At 37.7% G+C, this 21,919-nt stretch overlaps 1 long non-coding RNA gene across 3 annotated transcripts in view; it reads right to left on the bottom strand.

The window, feature by feature from the left end:
* Positions 1–4,691: 4,691 nt before the first annotated feature.
* Positions 4,692–21,919, bottom strand: part of LOC126816913 (uncharacterized) — a 116,386-nt gene continuing 99,158 nt past the window's right edge. For 2 of the 3 annotated variants that reach the window (XR_008787429.1, XR_008787430.1), the window contains 2 exons: positions 9,556–9,624; positions 4,692–4,878 (listed from right to left, as the gene is read on the bottom strand). This is a non-coding gene — a long non-coding RNA (uncharacterized LOC126816913). The remainder of the gene's footprint in view (positions 4,879–9,555; positions 9,625–21,919) is intronic. The other variant, XR_007678652.2, reaches the window with a different exon arrangement.

Below are 21,919 nucleotides of genomic sequence, written 5' to 3'. Positions count from 1 at the left end.
ATTTCATGTGGACGTATAAAAAAATTCTGGTTAATATTCATATTTTTGATGATAGAATTAAGCTGACCTTTGAAGAAATGATATTACAGGTTATACTTGAGTTACACGTTATCTGTAACGTTTAGGGGGGGGGGGGTATTTAATGCATGCTATAGACGTTATAGATAACATTTCAGGGGGAGCATTGAACACCTGCTATAGACGTTATCGGTAACGTATTAGCGTGGGGATTTAACATATGCTATTGACGTTACAGAGAACGTTTCATGGGGAGAATTGAACACCTGCTATAGACGTTATCGGTAACGTTTTAGGGTTGGGAATAAAGACGTGCTATTGACGTTATCGGTAATGTTCGGGGGGGGGGGGGTATTTAACACATGCTATAGACGTTATCGACAACGTTTATGGAGGGGGATTTCATGCATGCTGTAGACGTTAGCGGGAACGTTTACGGAGAGGAATTTTACAAATGATGTAGACGTATGTAACGTATTGCGGTTAGAAATTAACACATGCTTTAGACGTTATAGGGAACGTTTACCGAGAGGATTTTAACACCTGCACTAGATGTTATCTGTAACGTTGAAGGAGGGAAATAAAACACATGCTATAGACGTTATCTGAAACCTTACAAGGGAGAGATTTAACACGTTCTCCAGAGGTTATCTGTAACGTTTAGGTTAGGAGAATTTAACACATGTTATTGACGTTATCCGGAACGTTAAAGAGGTGAAGTGTAATACATGCTGTAGACGTTACCGGTACCTTCCCCATAACAGAAAGCGAACCGAAATAAAGGTTTAGATAACGTCCTGGGATCATTTTATGAAAACATTTTTAATCCGTACCACAAGTATATTTTATAACGTTCTTTTAGAAAGTTGGGAGAAAATGTTTCTGAAACGTTCCCGGAACACCAAGGTTCGCTTGACGTGAACCGGGCCGTCTGCTTAACGTATCCGATAACATATGTAAATAACGTGGAGCTGACGACAACAAAACTTTCCTGGCTTACGTCAGATGAACATTCAAAACTAACGTGAAATAACCATAATAACTAATGTTTTCAAAACATTAACATTAATGTTCAGTAAACGTATCCTGTAAAGTTTGTAAAAACGTTAACGTTACGACAACAAAACTTTCCTGGGACACGTGCTACAAACATTCACAACGAACGTGAAATAACAGAATAACTAATATTTTCAAAACGTTAACATTAATGTTCAGTTAACTTTTCCAGTTACGTTTGTAAAAAAACGTTGTCCTTACGACAACAAAACTTTCCTGGCTTACGTCAGATGAACATTCAAAACTAACGTGAAATAATCATAATAACTAATGTTTTCAAAACGTTAACGTTAACGCTTTCAATACGTTAACATTAATGTTCAGTAAACGTATCCTGTAACGTTTGTAAAAACGTTAACGTTACGACAACAAAACTTTCCTGGGTCCGTGAGTTATGGCCCTTGTTTGACTTGGCTGTACCTTTTGAATGCTCTAACGACATATAGAGTTATGGCCCTTGTTTCACTTTGTTGAATCTTGTGAACGCTCTAATGACAACAGTTATCATCCGATCTGTTTGAAATTGATATGCATTATTTAGATTAGTTCAACGAAGAATGCTATTTCAGCAATTTCCGTTAATTACGCCATGAGTTATAGCCCTTGTTTCACTTTGTTGTACCTTGTGAATGCTCTAACGACAAAAGTTATTATCTAATCTGTATGAAATTTATATGTATCGTTTAAATTAGTAAAATGAACAAGCCTATTGAGTTTCAGCAAATTTCCGTAAATTACATCTAGACTTATGGCCCTTGTTTCACTTTGTTGAATCTTGTGAACGCTTGAACGACAAAAGTTATCACCTAATCTGTATGAAATTCATATGCACCATTTAAATAAATGAAATAAAGAAGCCTATTAAATGTCAGCAATTTTCGTCAATTACTTCTAGAGTTCTGACCCTTGTTTTATTTTGTTGAACCTTGTGAACGTTCGAGCGACAAAAGTTATCATCCGATCTGTATGACATTTATATGCATTATTTGAATTAGTGAAACGAAAAATCCTGTCGAATTTCAACAATTTCTGTAGATTACTTCCAAAGTTACGGTCCTTGTTTTAGTTTTTACAATCTTGTGAACCGTCAATCGTTTTACTAATTGAAATAATGCATATAAATTTCATACAGATCGGATAAACTCCATCTATCTCTCTCTGTAGGCGATCCACAGACACACACACACAGTGGCGACGGCAATATACGCCCACATTATGAATGTGAAAGTATAAATACCATAGTAGTGTGGTATAACATGTCATCCCGTAGGATCTGTATGCTAAAATTGATTTTTTTTTTTTGTTGTTTTGCGTTGGTCTTGGACCAAGCTATCCAAAAATGTTGGGGTTCAAATTTTCCGACCCCTTGACCCCCCCACCTGGGAGAGGCAGGATATGCTATTGAAGGAGCAAAGGCTCAACCAGTGTCATATGCTAGTCTGGTTGATACAGCACAGGCTACACCACCCAAAGTTCTATGCCTGTACGTCAAGAGTATGAAGAAAACATAAAAAAAATGTAGAAACTCCCTGGCTTACAAGTGGCATTCACAATGCGAATCGACTCAGAAGCCACAAAAAGTGGTACTGCGTGATAGATTTCTCTAAACTGAAATCGATCCGAGTTTGACACCGGATATTGGTATTTCCAACCGGAAGTCAATAAAAAATACTTCCATTCGCTTGAAGTGTATCATACAAGGGGGCGGCATGATGAAGAAAAACACCCAGAATGAACTTCAGATCCTGAAAATCCTAAGATTATTGGCTGAAATCAATCCGAGTTTGACACCGGAAATTGGTATTTCCCACCGGAAGTCAATGGAAACTACTTCCATTCGCTTTAAGTGTATCATAGATGGGGTCGGCCTGATGAAATAAAAACCATGAAAATCCAAAGATTATTGGCTGAAATCAATCCAAGTTTGACACCGGAAATTGGTATTCCTCACCGGAAGTCAATGAAAACAACTTCCAATCGCTATAAGTGTATCATAAATGGGATCGGCATGATGAAAACACACGATAATGGACTTCAGATCATGAAAATCCAACCATTATTGGCAGAGATAGCCATGTTCTCGTTCAGAGGGGTCCCGATAGGTTGCCAGGCAACGAAACATACGCCCACAGCAGCTAAATCGTCCGGGCAGTCAACAAGAGTTGTCGCATATTTTTACTTTTTTCGGTAATGAAACATTTATAATACACTAAAATCTGATTAAGAGCAACAACTCAGAAAACCATTAGAATTTGTTTGGTTTTTATAAAGTTCTGCCCCATGCTAACGTTTTGTATACAAAACTTTTAATACTGTATCATGAATTTAGCTGTTCCAAGTCTTAAAAATTCATTAAAAATCAATATACTTGTTTGTCTCAAGATCTTAAACTCTGTGTATTGGCAATAATTATCAGAAATCTTTGAAAATCAATAGGATTCTTCGCCTCGTGACCTCAAACACTGTGTATAAATTTAAAGTCAATCAGCAGATATTAACTTTAGCCTTTAGAGCATCCACAAGGTTTTTTGAAGTGATCAAGGGCCATAACTCTGGCAGTAATTATCGAAAATCACTGAAAATGAATAGACTTCTTCGTCTCATGACCTTAAACACTGTGTATAAATTTAAAGTCAATCGGATATTAACTTTACACTCTAGAGCGTCCACAAGATTTTTTGAAGTGATCAAGGGCCATAACTCTGGCAGTAATTATCGGAAATCGCTGAAAATCAATAGGATTCTTCGTCTCATGACCTTAAACACTGTGTATAAATTTAAAATCAATCGGATATTAACTTTGGCCTCTAGAGCGTCCACAAGATTTTTTTAAAGTGATCAAGGGCCATAACTCTGGCAGTAATTATCGAAAATCACTGAAAATGACTAGACTTCTTCGTCTCATGACCTTAAACACTGTGTATAAATTTAAAGTCAATCGGATATTAATTTTAGCCTCTAGAGCGTCCACAAGCAATTGTGGACGCCGGACGGACGGACGGACGGGGGCGACGACAATATACGACCACATTTCAATGTGGGCGTATAAAAATGCCTCTCCCAGAGGGGTCAAGGGGTCAGAAAATTTGAACCCCAACATTTTTGGATAGCTTGGTCCCTAATCAAACCTAAACAACAAAAAAGTCAGTTTTAGCATACAAATCCTACGGGGGCCGTTTTGATGACATGTCATACCACACTATAGTATCTATTGCATTCATAAGGTTTTTGGCAATGGGGAGGCAATCCCGGAACATAGTGTTCATACTCTCATCACCCCAATATTTCCCACCAAATTTTAAAAAGTTTGAAAAAATATAGCTTCTATCCCGTTCCCAAGGTTTTCTGGAACAAAGCTGTGGAACATTGAATTCTTCACACCACATTTGAACCAAATTCGGTAAAAACTATATCCTCTGTCGCTTTCACAAGCGTCTATAAATCTAATTAAAATCCAACAGACCAAACAGCAGCGATGACGTAATACACCCACTCTTAAAAGTGGGTGTATAAATGTGCGCATATAAATCGAAATGCAATATCAAACTAAAATCAGAATATGATGTTATATCAATTATGCATTGTACAAATTCACTTTATAGCACAGAACTACTTCATTGGTCGGGTCTTATAAGAAATACCATTTATTAATACTAATACAACTTATGGTATCATGTTTCTTCTATAAAATTCTGATTGAACATGGCCTATTCTAACATGTTTTCTGTCTCTCTTCTCTAAATGATGATTTAAACGATGTCCATATTCTGTTGATGCTAAACTTGGCACAGCCTTGTCTTTTTCCTACAAAAAATAAAGATGGGTCGCCAGGTAAACCTTACGCCCACAACAGCTAAGTCGTCCGTGAAATGAAATGGGGTTTAACACCCTACTGTTTCTGCTCCGAACTGGGCTAATGAAGACGGGCATACGCCATACAGTTTGCTATGTGGGAAATTTTGCCTGGACAGCGCCACTACGGCCTACTCTTATACTGAATTCCAACAACAGGGGTTGTACTTAAACTAAAGGACAATATTGGTGCCAGTCATTATCATATATGTGATAGAACTGGTTAAACACATTCCAAATATAATTTTAACACAGAAATCATTGCTACGATAGCTGTGGAATCAATGTTTCAACAATCGGAAGTGACGACCGCAAAATTAAAACACGAGTGATTGAAGTGACGGGTGATAACAGGTACATGGGCGAATTTCTGCCCACTAATAATTCCTTCGAAGACCAAACGTTGTTGTGTGAGACTGTGAAAGCATATCTGACAATTCATAAAAAAAATTGACTGTTACTAGATAAGAGAACATGTAAGAAAAATAGAAAAAGTCCGTGCATTACTATGTTTTTATAAGGATAGAATGAATAAACACGCGTGAATGTACGGACTGTTTCTATTTTATTCGTGTTCTCTTATCTAATGACATTCAATTACTTTTTTGAATCGTCATATATACTCTTACAATCTCATATAACAACTTTTGGTCTTCGAAGGAATTATAAGTGGGCATAAATTCGCCCATGTACCTGTTATCACCCGTCACTTCAATCAGTTATATAGAGAGATAACTCGTGTTTTCCTTTTGCGTTCGTCATTTCCGATCGTTGAAGTATTGATTACGCCTCTATCGTAGCAATGATCTCTGTGATAAAATAATATTTGGAATGTGTTTAACCAGTTCTATCAGTTCTATCACATATGTGATAATGACTGGCACCAATATTGCCCTTTAATGGGGGCATTTACAAGACACTAAAAACTGATCAAAAGTAACAACCCATTGAGTAATTATCGAAAATAATTACCATTACCACCCCGATGCCAAAATTGATTACGCAACACATGTGTCAAATGTACCGATAATCAGATAATAAGTTTAGCTGTTTAAGTTATCGGAAACCGTTGAAAATAAATTAAGCTTCGTATCATGTCGTTAACTTTGCATAAATTCGGATTTTTCAAATTGATTGCAGAGTTTATTCTATATAAACAGATATTGCGCAGAAGTAGGCGTCTAATTAAAATAGGCATACTTCAATAATTTCTTTGATAAGAACACAAAATATTCATAAGAACAATATCTTCAAAATCTATGACATACCTACTAACTTGCACATATACCTACTAAGTTGTGGGGTTTTCACAAGGCAATCAAAATATAAATTCACATGAACTTTTTACTGACAGTCACTATAGTCACTATTTGATCAGTACATGAACATTTAAGCGGTGACGTGAAACCGCACACTGTTACATAGCTAGCTATGAGAACGTCGCGAAAAGCGCTGAGATATACTGATGTGTTTGTATTTAGCTACGATTAGGTGCCTTTAGTTTCACCTGGAAAACTTATTTTCTTTATCAATGCAAGTAACAGTATTTTTAAACTATTTAGACTAATTAAACATACCCAGCCCAATATAGTGACACAGATTTCGCTTATCTGCAAACATTCTCATTAAAGTTATTCAAGCGGTGTTTTTAACAAAACTGGATCGCCCATTCATAATTACGATGCATTAGTCATGTGCGACCCACAAAGGTTCCCTACTTGTAGTTTTAAGTCACATATTTTGAGTGGCTGTTGTACACCCTTATTAGCCCTGCCTTCGTGACGTTAAGACGTCAAACCTATTCCGTTTTAAAATGTCGGGCAAAGCCAGTTTTTGACACTTCAATTTAAAAGAGATGATTTGTACCCATGTCAGGTAGGATTATATGCTTAATTGTCGTTGAATGTGGCAGAAATGTAATATATAACAAGAATCAATCGTTGTTTTGAATTTTTTTTTTTTCTAAAGTTTTATTTATTAAAGTCCGATGTGATCCACATTTCATAGTACCATCTCAATCTGAGTGCGCAAGTCTGACAGATGACTGAAAATACTCAGATTCTTGACACAATAGATACAATCCTATGATGGCCATGGATCATGCCGAATTGGATCCACATCTGTTAAAAATTAGATTATTTACCGACAATATATTAACAAAAACTGGGTGTGGCATCGCCCAAGCGGGGCGGATCATGCACCAAAATCAATAGTTGTCGTCATTAGGGTATAAGGAATAAGTATACCAAGTTTCAAGATAATCAATATACCATCTCAATCTGAGTGCGCAAGTCTGACAGATGACTAAAATACTCATAACACAATAGATACAATCCAATGATGGACTCTTGACACGTGTTTTTTGAGATTTCCGAGACAAACGGAGGAATACATTATCATAAAGTGCATCATAATGTATTATGATGGCTGTATGAAGTATAAGATTCGTGCATGTCTGGAACAACTTATGGTAGTTATTATTACATGTGTTTTCTGTAGTCGCGAATATGCTCAATTTGTGTATGCTATCTCCATTCCCATTAGTCCCATCAACTTGGAAATAGCATATTCGTGTTCCGAGTCCCCCAAAACCAATGAAACGACATGTCACCTGTATTTATATTGTTATTGGTATTAAAAGAATACTTTCTTTCGCACTAATTGCTGCGACCATTTTGGATATTAGTTCAACGGTTTGTGAGATGAATAAATAACTGTCGAAAAATGAGTCGTCCAGGGAGTCAACAAAGGTTGTCTCATATTTTTACTTTTGTCAGAAATGAACAGCGGCTGCCAGGCAGAATACGCCCACATTTTGCAAGAGATGATAAAGAACAAGCTAAAAACAAACAGGATTTTTTGTACAATCAGGAGCAATAATCCAGAAAGTTATGGCCTGAAATGTGCAAATATCAAAAGGGACAGAGATCTTTGGGATATAAAGATATGTTTTAAGTTTCATCAAAATCGGATAAAAATTGTGACCTCTAGAGGGTCCACAACCTTCGGATTACACACTTCTACACAATTTGCGTACAAAGAGCGGCCATTTTGTTGGACAGTTTCATTTTGATTTTTCCGAAATACGAATTCAACCTTCATTATGCCAGAATGGTGATGTATTTAAACGGTTTTTAAATTTGGAAAATAATTGTGACCTCTAGAGAAGTTAAGTTTGGGTATCCGCGATTATCAAAAGGAACCAAGATCTGTGGGTTATAAACATGCATTTCAAGTTTCATCAAAATCAGATGAGAATTGTGACCTCCAGAGGGTCCACAACCCTGATGCACAATATTTTGACACTATTTGCGAACGAGGGGCGGCCATTTTGTCAGTTTCGGTCCGATTTTTACGAAATTCGAACTCAACCAATCCCTAGGGTGTAACAGTGATATATTGTAATAATAATAATAATAATAATAATAACTAGACCTGCAAGCAGCACTGAACTGGCTTTCAGGAATCAGACAGGAAGTGTGTCATACAATAGCCCATTTATCGAGTTACCAAACGATACTTTAGATGTTTTGATCCGGTCACACCCGACGGTGTATTTGCCCCACATTTGCGTTCAGACGTTTAAGTTAAACTGGTTTAACGATCCCCGGGGTTTTTAAACCAGTTCAACTTAAGCGTCTGAACGGGCTATTAGAAAAAAAATGACGAAAGGAAGGTGACAAGAACAAACGACTTGAACGAATGCAGGTATCACCTTGAAATTTTCAGGGTACCTAGGTACCAACGTGAAAAGTTGCTCGCCGGAATTTAGTACTCATGGTACCTTTGGTTCCTGTGTAGCGCATGCGCGAAATCAAAACCAGCTAAACTCGAAAACAACCTTGTCGGCACGGAAAACATCAAAGGAGAAATTCGAATTTTTGAAATATTCAAATACCAAACATTCGACCATGATCCAGGCTATCCTGAAATGCAATAATTTCGGTAATAGGAGACACATTCTCTAAGTCACGACCAATTATGTATGTTTTCAAGCCCATTAATGTGAATTTTTCACTATTTTTCATTTTCAATTCAAAATGGCGTCCATCAGTTGACCTAAATCAAAATTCTACTGCCTACATTTTATGGACTTTCCTTCAAGGATTTGGAAAATATAATCCCCTTGTCTGTAAGTAAAATATTAAAAAAGCCTTAGCGATATTTCACATTTCAAGATGGTGGCACTTCCGGTTTGGGCTACAAACTCCATTTTTTGTGTACGAATCAGTAGTGTCGTAACTAGTAAAGAAATACAATTTCAAGGAAATCGGACCTATATTTCGTCGATTTTTTTTAAAACTTTGATCCTTAATTCCATCAAGGGGAGATAATACAGAAAATTTCTAATGACATTTTTCAAGTTGTATTGGTAAGATCTACTTACATACTGAATTTCATGATAATTGTGCAACTATTAAAGAAGTTGTCAAGTTGATTTTAACTTCCCGTTCGAAATCACAGCGACAAATTTTTGAAATTCGAAAATCCGAAATTGCAGATTTGAAGTAAATGATTCAAGGTACTCAAAGAATTTTTTTTTAGTAAAATAGGTCAAAAAGTCACAAAGTTACAGCAATGTAGGTCAAATGCATTCATTCGGATGTGTAAAACGTTTTGAAAACATACCTATTCCAAAGCCACCACCCATTCTTGGGGGGGTAGGTCAAAGTTTCAGAAAGATCCCACGGTTAGATTCTGAAATATAAGATTTGCAGGAAAAACACACACAAAAAAAAAAATAATAATAACTAGATCTGCATAGCAGATATCAAAGCTTTCATATAAACTTCAAAAGATGTTATTAGAATCTATGAATCAACAACCACTCTGACGGAAGATATTCTCTGGGCTAAAAAATCTTTTTTCTCTCAGCTACGAGAGATACGTAGAATTAAACCGGCCCAGAGCCGACCGTGTTGATACGAAGCCGCTTATTTGACATTGACACATAACTGAAGGTGAATAGGCCTACCCGTCCAGTTAATACAATGGGCAATCTCACATCGGTCCACTAAAGAGAGGCACATGCTAGTCGCCCCCTACTTCCCCAAGACATTTAGTCCAAACCTTGACTCTCATACATATAAACCATTTGGTACTACATGTACATGTATTTCGTACTTATATCATATTAAACCCCTCGGCCGCCATGTTGAATCACACAGTATTTAACGTTCTATATCCTAACATCTTTATGAAATCAACGACAAATCTAAACTTGGGCACTCCAACCATTTTTATTTTTACATCATTCAGTTTTTTTTAAATAAGTAATTATATCACAAATTATAGTGAAGACTGGACCACTAAACTAGTTACCCATCAGTTTTTCTTTGTGTTAATGCGTTCTACATTTTCAAAGCAATGATTCTTATAATGTGCGAGCCGCCATGACACCGGCGGATATTATAACTTCGATAGGCGAGAAACTTCAGGTAGCAGTTGGGTTTCATCAAATCATATAATTATGCGGTACGGCTTCACCTTTATTTCAATGGGAATTGGTTTATTATATGTGCAGTGCAGTTTTAGGTCAGTTTATGTGTAAATTAAGGGAGCTATACATAGGCCAGTAACCTTTTTGTAGTCATTTGACTAAAAAAAACTTGCGGAAAGGAACTCCGTAGGACAAGCCACTACTGTGGCAGGAGTAAGGCGGAAGACATCAGTAGTGGAACCATTTCTAAGTTAATCCCGAAGTGCGTTGCTATTGTAAGAATATATAAAATCGGGTTTCCGTTCCGCTTTTTTTTTGCTGTAGTTTGAGTAATGAGTTAGAGCGTATATTTTGTAGTCAAAAAATCATTGCAAATAGAAGACCTCATCTCCACCACCACCAACCTGTAATACACTAGCTAGCTTGTGTATTTCCATATTCCATTTCCGAGAGATAGATAGAGAACACGCGAAATATAAAGTGATTTTTCTTACAATCAGGGACCATAATTCATGAAGTTACGAATCGATATGCGCAAATATCGAAAGGAACCATATCTTTGGGTTATAAACATGCATGTCAAGTTTCATCAAAATCTTTCACTGTGAAAAACCGGGGCTAAGTCATCTGAAATCAAACAAATTTTACAATGTAGGTAGTGAAAACAAAATGTTATGTTAAGCGTTGTTCGAGGGTGGGGTGGGTGCATAAAATTCCAAATGCAAAGGGTTATTTTTCGTGCACGCCAATATGCACACAGGATTTCGATTTTTCGTCCTACCTAAAAAACTGCACGCAAAGTTATTTGTCGGGCCTTCGGTCAAGAACCACAGATAAAGGGAGAGAACGGGGACCTCTGTTTTGCATACCATCCAAGCGACTAGGCACTAATCCTTGTACCATGGACGAGGGGACGGGCGTTTTTCGTCCCATCGAAACGACTAGACACAGATCCTTGCTAGGCCTTCCATACTTCACCACTGCCAACGGGGAACCACTTTGACCTCGGGTTTTCGTACCATCCAAACGACTAGACACTAATCCTTGCAAGGCCTTCCGTTCTGCAGCAAATGAGCCACGCTGGCCTCGTTTTGTCGTAACATACAAACGACTAGACAATGTTTCATAATTTAGTCATGTTCGCGTGGGTGGGTTGGCAGCAGAATTGATATGTACATGATAGTGACACGAGGAGGGGGGGGGGGGAGCGGGGTGTACACAAATCACACAAATCAGAGCTTTGTAATACACGCATATACTTGATATACTAAATACACAAATGGCTGAATTTCGAGACATTTCTGGCACTCTTTTATCACATAATGAGAACACTGCATTAATTTCTATATATCAATAAAATATGCCTCAGACCCAATGTTTATTTTTAAATTTGAATTAGACTCGTAACAAAATATATTTTCTGGCAACAAATAGCATATAAATAAAACTAGATTTACTTTCTGATTATTTTTTTTAAATGAAATCATTCCAGGGCTTTTATTGACATTTCAGAAAATGTAGAGTTGGTCCCATGCACTTGAGGCCAAGGTCCTTGAAGTTGTACAGCTGCACCCGGTGACCGATATTTATTTAACGGGGAATAAGTGATAATTCATATTATAACAGTAAATAATTAAAATATCCCATAGGGATTATAATAATATGTATATCATGTAGGTGTGCATGTAGGTTAAAATTGTGACCTCTGTAAATAGGCCCGTTCCTTGCATTTAGTTTTAGAGTTAAGAGTGCTAAAATTGAGAGAGCGAAATGGGGTTGATCGACCACTCGACACAAACTAGGTCATTTCGGGACTAACGTATGGTTCAATTTTATTTCAATAATTCGCTTGCGCGTAGGGGTCTAGCAGTGGGGGGAAACCGGGTGATCCTGAAAAAATACACAGGTTGGACGGGCGACCTACTCCTTGTCACGTACGGAAAGATACCCCAGCAGTCAAAATAGGTCAAAATAGGCGATTTCGGTTTCTAGTGTCGATGCATCGTTACGGTCAGTTTAAAAAATTGTCTTTTAAGGATAATGTGTATAGTACCAATACCTATCACATACAGGAAGAGGTGATAAAATCTCTTTGCATTTCCAATTTCAAAATTAATTAAAACCAATATTAAATTCCGAAAATCGTTTTTTTGCTAAAACTCTTTTCTTTTTAATGTGATCAAAATGGGGGTAAAGCACAGAGTCAGGGGTGGTAATGGGCGTATTGTGTCCTAATTTCATGGTTTTCGGACAATCGGTGCCGGTGTCACGGCGAAATTCCACTTTTTTCCCCTCATGGAAGCCGTAAATTGACGCAAGGAGTAGGGTCGCCTGTCCAACCTTGTGGGTTTTCTCCGGGTCCTCCGGTTTCCTCCCACTGCTAAAGACCCCTACGCGCAAGCGAATTATTGAAATAAAATTAAACCATATGTTGGTCCCGAAATGACCTAGTTTGTGTCGAGTGGACGTTAAACCCCATTTCTCTCTCTCTCTCTCCGTAAATTGACTTGAGGCCAGTGTCCTTTAAGTTGTACAGCGGCACCAGGTGACCGATATTTATTTAACGGGGAATAAGTGATAATTCATATTATAGCAGTAAATAATTAAAATATTTCATAGGGATTATAATAATATATCATGTCTGGGTATTACAGGGTTAAAACCAATATTAAATTCCGAAAATCGTTTTTTTGCTAAAACTCTTTTTTTTTAATGGGATCAAAATGGGGGTAAAGCACAGAGTCCGGGGTGGTAATGGGCGTATTGTGTCCAAATTTCATGGTTTTCGGACAATCGGTGCCGGTGTCACGGCGAAATTCCACTTTTTTCCCCTCATGGAAGCCGTAAATTGACTTAGAAAAAAAAAAACGACGAAAGGCAGGTGACAAGAACAAACGACTTGAACGAATGCAGGTATCACCTTGAAATTTTCAGGGTGCCTAGGTACCAACGTGAAAAGTTGCTCGCCGGAATTTAGTACTCATGGTACCGTTGGTTCCTGTGTAGCGCATGCGCGAAATCAAAACCAGCTAAACTCGAAAACAACCTTGTCGGCACGGAAAACATCAAAGGAGAAATTCGAATTTTTGAAATATTCAAATACCAAACATTCGACCATGATCCAGGCTATCCTCAAATGTATTAATTTCGGTAATAGGAGACAGATTCTCTAAGCCACGACCAATTGTGTATGTTTTCAAGCCCATAAATGTGGATTTTTCACTAATTTTCATTTTCATTTCAAAATGGCGTCCATCAGTTGACCTAAATCAAAATTCTAAACCGATAGATTTTTAGGCTTTCCTTCAAGCATTCAGAAAATGTAACTCTTATGTCTTTAAGTAAAATATTGCAAAAGCCGTATGGACTTTTCACATTTTGAGATGGTGGCACTTCCGGTTTCCTCGACAAACTCCATATTTTGTGTACTCATCAGTACTGTCTTAGCTAGTACAGAAAAAAAATTTCTAGGCAATCTGACCTATATTTCGACGATTTTTTTGAAAACTGTGATCCTTAATTTCACCAAGGGGAGATAATTTAGAAAATTTCCAAGGACATCATTGAAGTCGCATTGGCAAGATCTACTAACATTCTAACTTTCACGAAAATCGCACAACTATTAAAGAAGTTGTCAAATTGGTAATAACTTCCGGTTCGAAATGACAGCGACGAATTTTCGAAATGCCAAAATCCGAAATTGCAGATTTGAAGTAAATGTTTCAAGATACTCAAAGAAAAAAGAATTAGTAAAATAGGTCAAATAGTCACAGAGTTACAGCATTGTAGGTCAAATGCATTCCTTCGTAAAATTCGGTGATTTCGGATTCGTAAAACGTTTTGAAAATATATTTAATCAACAGCCACCACCCATTTTTGGGGGGATAGGTAAAAGTTTCAGAACGATCCTATGGTTAGATTCTGAGAAATCCGATTTGTGGACAAAACACAAAAAAAAAATAACAATAATAATCTTAACAGAAACAATAAGCTTTCATATGTAATATGAAAGCTTAATAATCTTAACAGAAACAATAAGCTTTCATATGTATACATATGAAAGCTTAATAATAATTTTAGTAATCTCAATAGCCTAATAATATATATTTTTTATAGACCGTTACACACAAATTGTCTCAACCGTCTTTACATGGGCGTACTACACATTGTATATACATAATAATAAATAAATAAAAACTATCAATAATTGGTAAAAAAAATAAAAAAATTAAAGATATACAAATGTATGCCTATAAAAATATTAGATTGACTAGTAGTATTATTGCCTAATTGAATAAATCTGTTTTGAGGTTGGATTTAAACAGGCTGAATTTGGTGAGTGATCTATGTCTTAGTGGCAACTCATTCCAGAGAGTAGGCGCGGCAGTACTGAAGGCGCGATCGCCATACAATTCACTGGTTTGTTTTCCATGTGTTTTGTGGGAAAAGGGTCGCAACTTCACCTCATTACTGCTTCTAGTCCGATAAGATGGAACATGAATACTAATGATATTAGTGAGGTAGCAAGGCGCTGACTCACTATGGCGTATTAACTTGAAAATTATACATGACAGTTTGAAATGAATCCGCTTCTCAACTGGGAGCCAGTGTAGTTCCCGAAGAATGGGCGTCATCTCTGCGTGACGCTCCAGCTTCCTTCGGATTACCAGTCGAGCAGCGGAATTCTGAACATGTTGTAATTTCTTTAACTTGTATTTCTGGAGACCATAAAAAGGACTGTTACAGTAATCCAGTTTTGGTGTCACAAAGCCATGCACCAATTTCTCAGTACTGGCATGGTCTAACAAATGCCGGATTCGCCCTATACGCCACAGCGAGTGAGAAGCCTTGCTACACACACTCTTGATCTGATCATCCATCAGTCCAGCCGAGTCCATCATCACCCCCAAGTCCCGTGCGGAAGCCGATGGCGAAACAAGCACCTCACCAACTCGTACATCAACAGCGACAACCTGCGGACTCGCATTTTTCCTGCACGATGAGAAACGATCAATTTCAGTCTTATCGTCATTGAGTGCAAGTAAGTTTGCACGCATCCAGAGACGAATCTCATCTATACAGGCCTCAATACGACTGGCAGAAATCGAGTCCGTTCGCGAGTCACAAGTGATGTAGAACTGGGTGTCATCAGCGTATATTACGGCATTTAGACCATGGCGGCTGATAATATCCTCGACTGGAGTCATGTATATAATGCAAACAGAACCGGTCCTAGGACCGAGCCCTGGGGAACTCCAAATTCTAGGGGATGGTCCACCGACACCGCCGATCCAACTGACACTCTTTGTGTTCTTCCTCGAAGAAAGGAACTGATCCAATCATAAGCCTGACCACAGACGCCAAAACGTTTACGCAATCTCTTCATGAGGATGTTGTGATCGATGGTGTCGAAGGCAGCAGAAAGATCCAGTAATACCAATATGACATCATGTTGCTTATCAAGAGCAAGCACAACATCGTTCAGGACTCTAAGGAGCACCGTCTCGGTGCTGTGAACCTCTCGATAAGCAGACTGAAATTTGCCATAAAGTCCACCACTGGACAAGTACTGGTGTAAGCGTGAACCAGCGGCTGCCAGGCAGGATACGCCCACATTTTCGAGAGATGGATAGAGAACAAGCTAACAAGAAAGTGATTTTTCCTACAATCAAGGGCCATAATTCAGGAAATTATAATTCGATATGCGCAAATATCGAAAGGAACTGAGATCTTTGTGTTATAAACTTACATTTCAAGTTTCAACAAAATCGGATAAAAATTGTGACCTCTATAGGGTCCACAACCTTGATATACCATATTTTTACGCTATTTGAGAAGGAACGGCAGCCATTTTGTCTGTCAATTTGGGCCGATTTTCACGAAATTCGAACTCAGTCGCCCTTAGGGTGTAAAGGTGATATAATAATAAGTTTTTTTTTAAATCGGATACAAATTATGACCTCTATAGGGTCCACAAGCTAAAAACTCGATTTTTCATACAATCAGGGGCCATAATTCATGAAGTTACGGTCCGATATGCGTGAATATCGAAAGGATCCGAGATCTTTGGGTTATAAACTTACATTTCAAGTTTCAAAAAAATTGGATAAAAATTGTGACCTCTATAGGGTCCACTAGCTAAAAACGTGATTTTTCGTACAATCAGGGGCCATAATCCATGAAGTTTCGATCCGATACATGCCAATATCGAAAGCAGCCGAAATCTTTTGGGGATAAACCTATATTTCAAGTTTCGTCAAAATCGGATAAGAATTGTGACCTGTATAGAGTCCACAAACAATTGTGGACGGACGGACGGACGGACAGGGGCGAAGGCATAATACGTCCACATGAAAATGTGGGCGTATAAAAACCACATTTCTCTAGGAATTTGTCTAGGAAACCACAATTTGACACTGGTCTGTAATTTTTGAGAGTATTGAGATCCAAACCAAGCTTTTTGATCGAATGACGCATTCACTATACGTAGTAACAGAGGGGCCAATATATCACAACAATCCTTCACAAACTGTGTTGGTATTGGATCTAATTCACATGTCTTCGCTGGCATTTTTCGAACAATGGAAATTACCTCATCCAGTGATAAGGGACTTAGTATCATGAGCTCACACTGTGGAATTGAGTCATCAACAATCGGGATGTCATGGTTGCTAAGTTTCGCTCGAATTGCAGCTATTTTCTCAGTGAAAAGGTTCGGAAATGTCTCTGGGAGCATAGAAATCTCAACATTGTTCGGAAGAATACCAGCTGATGTTTTCTTAGAGTCTGAGATACTGTCAACAATATTGAAAAGTTTCTTTGAATCAGCTGCCTAAATTCGATTGCGATGAAATGACGCCTTCGATTCCTCGAGTAGCCTGTTGTAGTTAGCCCGAGCAGCCTTGAACATTTGATGATGAACTTCCAATTTAGTGTCCAAAAATTGACAATCAAGCTTTCTGAGCGCTCGCCGTTCTGCCAACAAATCAGCAGTAAACCATTTTGCTCTGGGATTGTCTATCAGAGTCTTCCTTTTCACTGGAGCGTGTTCATTCATCACATTTGTCATTTCAGAATCATAGGCAGTCGCGAGTGAATTGACATCGACAATGGATTCCACCTACTTTAGTGAATTCACTATTGAGGCCTTCAATGCAGAAGAATCAATTTTCTTCAAAACGCGATGATCCCTGGTCACTTTCAATGGAGGGGGTCGGTGAATAATGGACGTGAAGTGAACTGCGTAATGATCTGAAGTCATTGTGCGATCGGTTACGGAATTTCCAAGCCATGTATCAGATGCACGTGTGAGGACCAAGTCCAATGTTTGGCCTGCTTGGTGCGTGCTCCCGGTCACATGTTGTACGAGGCCGAGCGAAGAAATTAAATCGAGAAACTGCTGAGCTTCAGAACACCGAGCATTGTCCATGTGTAGATTGAAGTCGCCAACAATCAATAGCTGACCCGACGACACTATGATACCTTCCATAAGTTCACCAAATTCTTGTAAGAACGTTGGGACGCCGACCGTGTGTTTTTCTGAATACCCAGGTCTGTAGATGGTTATGGCACGAATCATTGTACATGCAATGATTTGTAGCCGGCTATTGATGAAGTGAAGTCTGCGTCTAGTAGTGCACCATTTTTCTCAGTTATCCAGGACTCAGTTAACAAAAACACGTCAGTTCTATTGGTTATGATAGACGCCGACAATGCACCGATCTTCCCATTCATCGAGTGTGCATTCCATAGTGAAAAGTTCAAACAATGAGTAAGGTTATGTAACGGTTGATAAGGAATCTTAACGAGCGTAGGAATACATGTGGGCTTCGGTTGTATTCTACGGGTAAAAATGTTCACTATCGGACGAATAGGACATTGAAATTTGGAGTAACCGCCTCGCTTACCCCGCGGTCTTTTCCATCTTCTCCGCCTTGTTGATACCAAACCAGTGGAGAGAGAGAGAGAAATGGGGTTTAACGTTCACTCCACACAAACTAGGTCATTTCGGGACAAACATATGGTTTTTAATTTTATTTACATAATTCGTTTGCGCGTAGGGGTCTTTAGCAGTGGGAGGAAACCGGAGGACCCGGAGAAAACCCACGAGGTTGGACAGGCGACCCTACTCATTGCCACGTACAACTGGGGATTCGAAACCACGCCAGTCGACTCAATGGCAGACTTTATGATACAGCGCGCGCACGCTAACCATTCAGCCATCCAACCCCCTTCCCCCCCCCCAGTCCAGATTAAGTCTGATTGAGCAGTCTGAGGAAACAATTTTATTTCCATGTTTGGATTTACCACCTCTAGTTCCTCTAAAGGGTCTAAGCAGATTAAGGTCATGTAGCACAGATTGATTGACATATTTTTTTAGAGAATTTAAAAGACTGTCTCTTTAAATTCAAAAAGTTGTTGACGTGAGTACGAAATCATTTCATAGTTCAGGAAAAGCTCACTACATTGCTGAAGATGGCTCACATAACACTCAAAACAGTTCACATGATAGTGACCAACAGGCAAATTGTAACTAAAAATAGCACAGATTATCCCATTTATGATAAAGTTTACAATCCAAAATTTAAAAAACATCACAACACCAAAATTACAAAATTAGGAGACACACAATTTTCACAGTTTGGTCCAGATATCCTTATATTGATTTCATACAAATTTCACAAAAAAAGTAATTATACATAAAATTTTGAAAAAAAACAGTCAGAGCAAAAATAACACAGCTGCAGCCAACCAGGGCGCAGTAATAACTTGTAACGGTTTTTTAAATCGGATAAAAATTATGACCTCTATAGGGTCAACAAGCTAAAAACACGATTTTTCGTATAATCAGAGGCCATAATTCAGGAAGTTACAGTTTGATATGCGCGAATATCGAAAGGAACCGAGATCTTTGGGTTATAAACTTACATTTCAAGTTTACACAAAATCGGATAAAAATTGTGACCTCTATAGGGTCCACAACCTTGATATACCATATTTTTACGCTATTTGAGAACGAACGGCAGCCATTTTGTCTGTCAGTTTTGGGTCGATTTTCACGAAATTCGAACTCAGCCGTCCTTAGGGTGTAAAGGTGATATAATAATACATTTTTTTTAAATCGGAATAAAATTATGACCTCTATAAGGTCCACAAGCTTAAAACGCGATTTTTCGTACAAACAGGGGCCATAATTCAGGAAGTTACAGTCCGATATGCGCGAATATCGAAAGGAACCGAGATCTTTTGGTTATAAACTTACATTTCAAGTTTAAACAAAATCGGATAAAAATTGTGACCTCTATGGGGTCCACAACCTTGATATACCATATTTTTACGCTATTTGAGAACGAACGGCGGTTATTTTGTCTGTCAATTTTGGGTCGATTTTCACAAAATTCGAACTCAGCCGTCCTTAGGGTGTAACGGTGATATAATAATACTTTTTTTTAAATAGGATCAAAATTATGACTTCTATAGGGTCCACAAGCTAAAACCGTGATTTTCGTACAATCAGCGACCATAATTCAGGAAGTTACGGTCCGATATGCGCGAATATCGAAAGGAACCGAGATCTTTGAATTATCAACTTACATTTCAAGTTTCAACAAAATCGGATAAAAATTGTGACCTCTATAGGGTCCACAACCTTGATATACCATATTCTTACGCTATTTGAGAACGAACGGCGGCCATTTTGTCTGTCAATTTTGGGCCGATTTTCACGAAATTCGGACTCAGCCGTCCTTAGGGTGTAACGGTGATATAATAATACGTTTTTTTAAATCGGATAAAAATTGTGACCTCTACGGGGTCCACAAGCTAAAAAACCTGATTTTTCGTACAATCAGGGGCCAGAAATCAGGAAGTTATGGTCCGATATGCGCGAATATCGAAAGGAACTGAGATCTGTGGGTTATAAACATACATGTCAAGTTTAAACCAAATCGGATAAAAATTGTGACCTCTACAGTGTTCACAAGCTAAAAACGTGATTTTTCGTACAACCAGGGGCCATAATCCATGAAGTTACAGTCCGATACATGCCAATCTCGAAAGTAACCGAGATCTTAGGGTGATAAACCTATATTTCAAGTTTCATTGGAATCGGATAAAAATTGTGACCCGTAGACTGTTCACAAACAATTGTGGACGGACGGACGGAAGGACAGTAGCGACGACAATATACGTCCACATGAAAATGTGGGCGTATAAAAACATTTACAACACAGTAAAATCTGATTACGAGTAACAACCCATTTGGCTCCTAGTTTTGTACTATTCTAACATTCAGCTTACAAACAATTTAATATCAACTGCCATAATCATCGGAAATCCTTGAGAATTGGTAGGTTTCTTTGTCTCATGACCTTAAACACTGTATAAATATAAAGTCAATCGGATATTAACTTTAACCTCTAAAGCGTCCACCCGATTTTTCAAAGCGATCAAGGGCCATAATTCTGGCAGTAATTACCGGAAATAGTTGAAAATCAATAGGATTCTTCGTTTCATGAACTTAAACACTAATGCTTATTTCTGATTCACACAACTCTTTTGTGCTCATAATTTCAGCTTACATATAATGTTTCAATAAAAGTAGTGAAAATATAAGTACTCTCTTCTTTCTTAACCATTAGTTATCATTCCAAATTGAATCCATACAGTACAGATATCAAAACATGTGCCATATAAATATAAATGTAAACTAGGACTGCGAAGCAGTAATGACGGGTTTCACCGGTGCCCAGTTACCCTTCAACATATGTCACTTCCGGTACCGATGAAACCATTAAACAGGTTTCCATATAAGCATTGCACACATCAAATAAAATGTACACAGAATCAACCAAATCCAGCAATATCAATTCATTGTATACATTTGTTAGTGATCCTGACAAAATTACATTACTTCCGGTGATAATAAAAATATTAAATTAGTTTTATGATATCAGAAATGGCATAAGGCATCACAATGACATGGTGAAAAATTTTATGTAAATCGAATAATAATTGCCACTTTCATAGACCAGTGACTTGTAGAAATCGTCTATTTCTCTGCAACCGTACAAGATTGGAATCAAATATCAAAATTTTAAAAACATTACAAATCAGACTCATTTGAATAAAATATCTGTTTTAAAGGCTACAAATACAGTTTTTGCCAAAATGACGTTACTTTTATGGACCAAAAACCTTCAAAAGTTACCTGTTGAAAATCATCTATTTCTCCGCACTTGAACAAGGTAGAAACCATTTTGTGATATCTATATGATCGTATGGGTTCATGCTATTAGTTCATTTGAATCAAATATCAAAATTAAAAAAAAAAATAACAAATACGACTCATTTGAAAAAATTATTTGTTTCGAAGGCTATAAATACAGTTTTTGCCCAAATTACGTCATTTCCGGTGACACTGAAAATGTTAAATTGGTTTGACCTAGTTAAAATTGAAATTACACATCAAATGGTGTCACTTTTATGAAAATCCAATAATAATTGACTCTTTTACAGGCAAAGTAGCGTAAATAGTGACTCATGCAAAATTGT

The sequence above is a fragment of the Patella vulgata genome, chromosome 3, assembly GCF_932274485.2.
Source record: "Patella vulgata chromosome 3, xgPatVulg1.2, whole genome shotgun sequence".
In the NCBI taxonomy this organism is placed as follows: domain Eukaryota; kingdom Metazoa; phylum Mollusca; class Gastropoda; family Patellidae; genus Patella; species Patella vulgata.
Note: the sequence above shows the minus strand (reverse complement) of the source record. Positions and strands in the feature narration are given on the sequence as shown.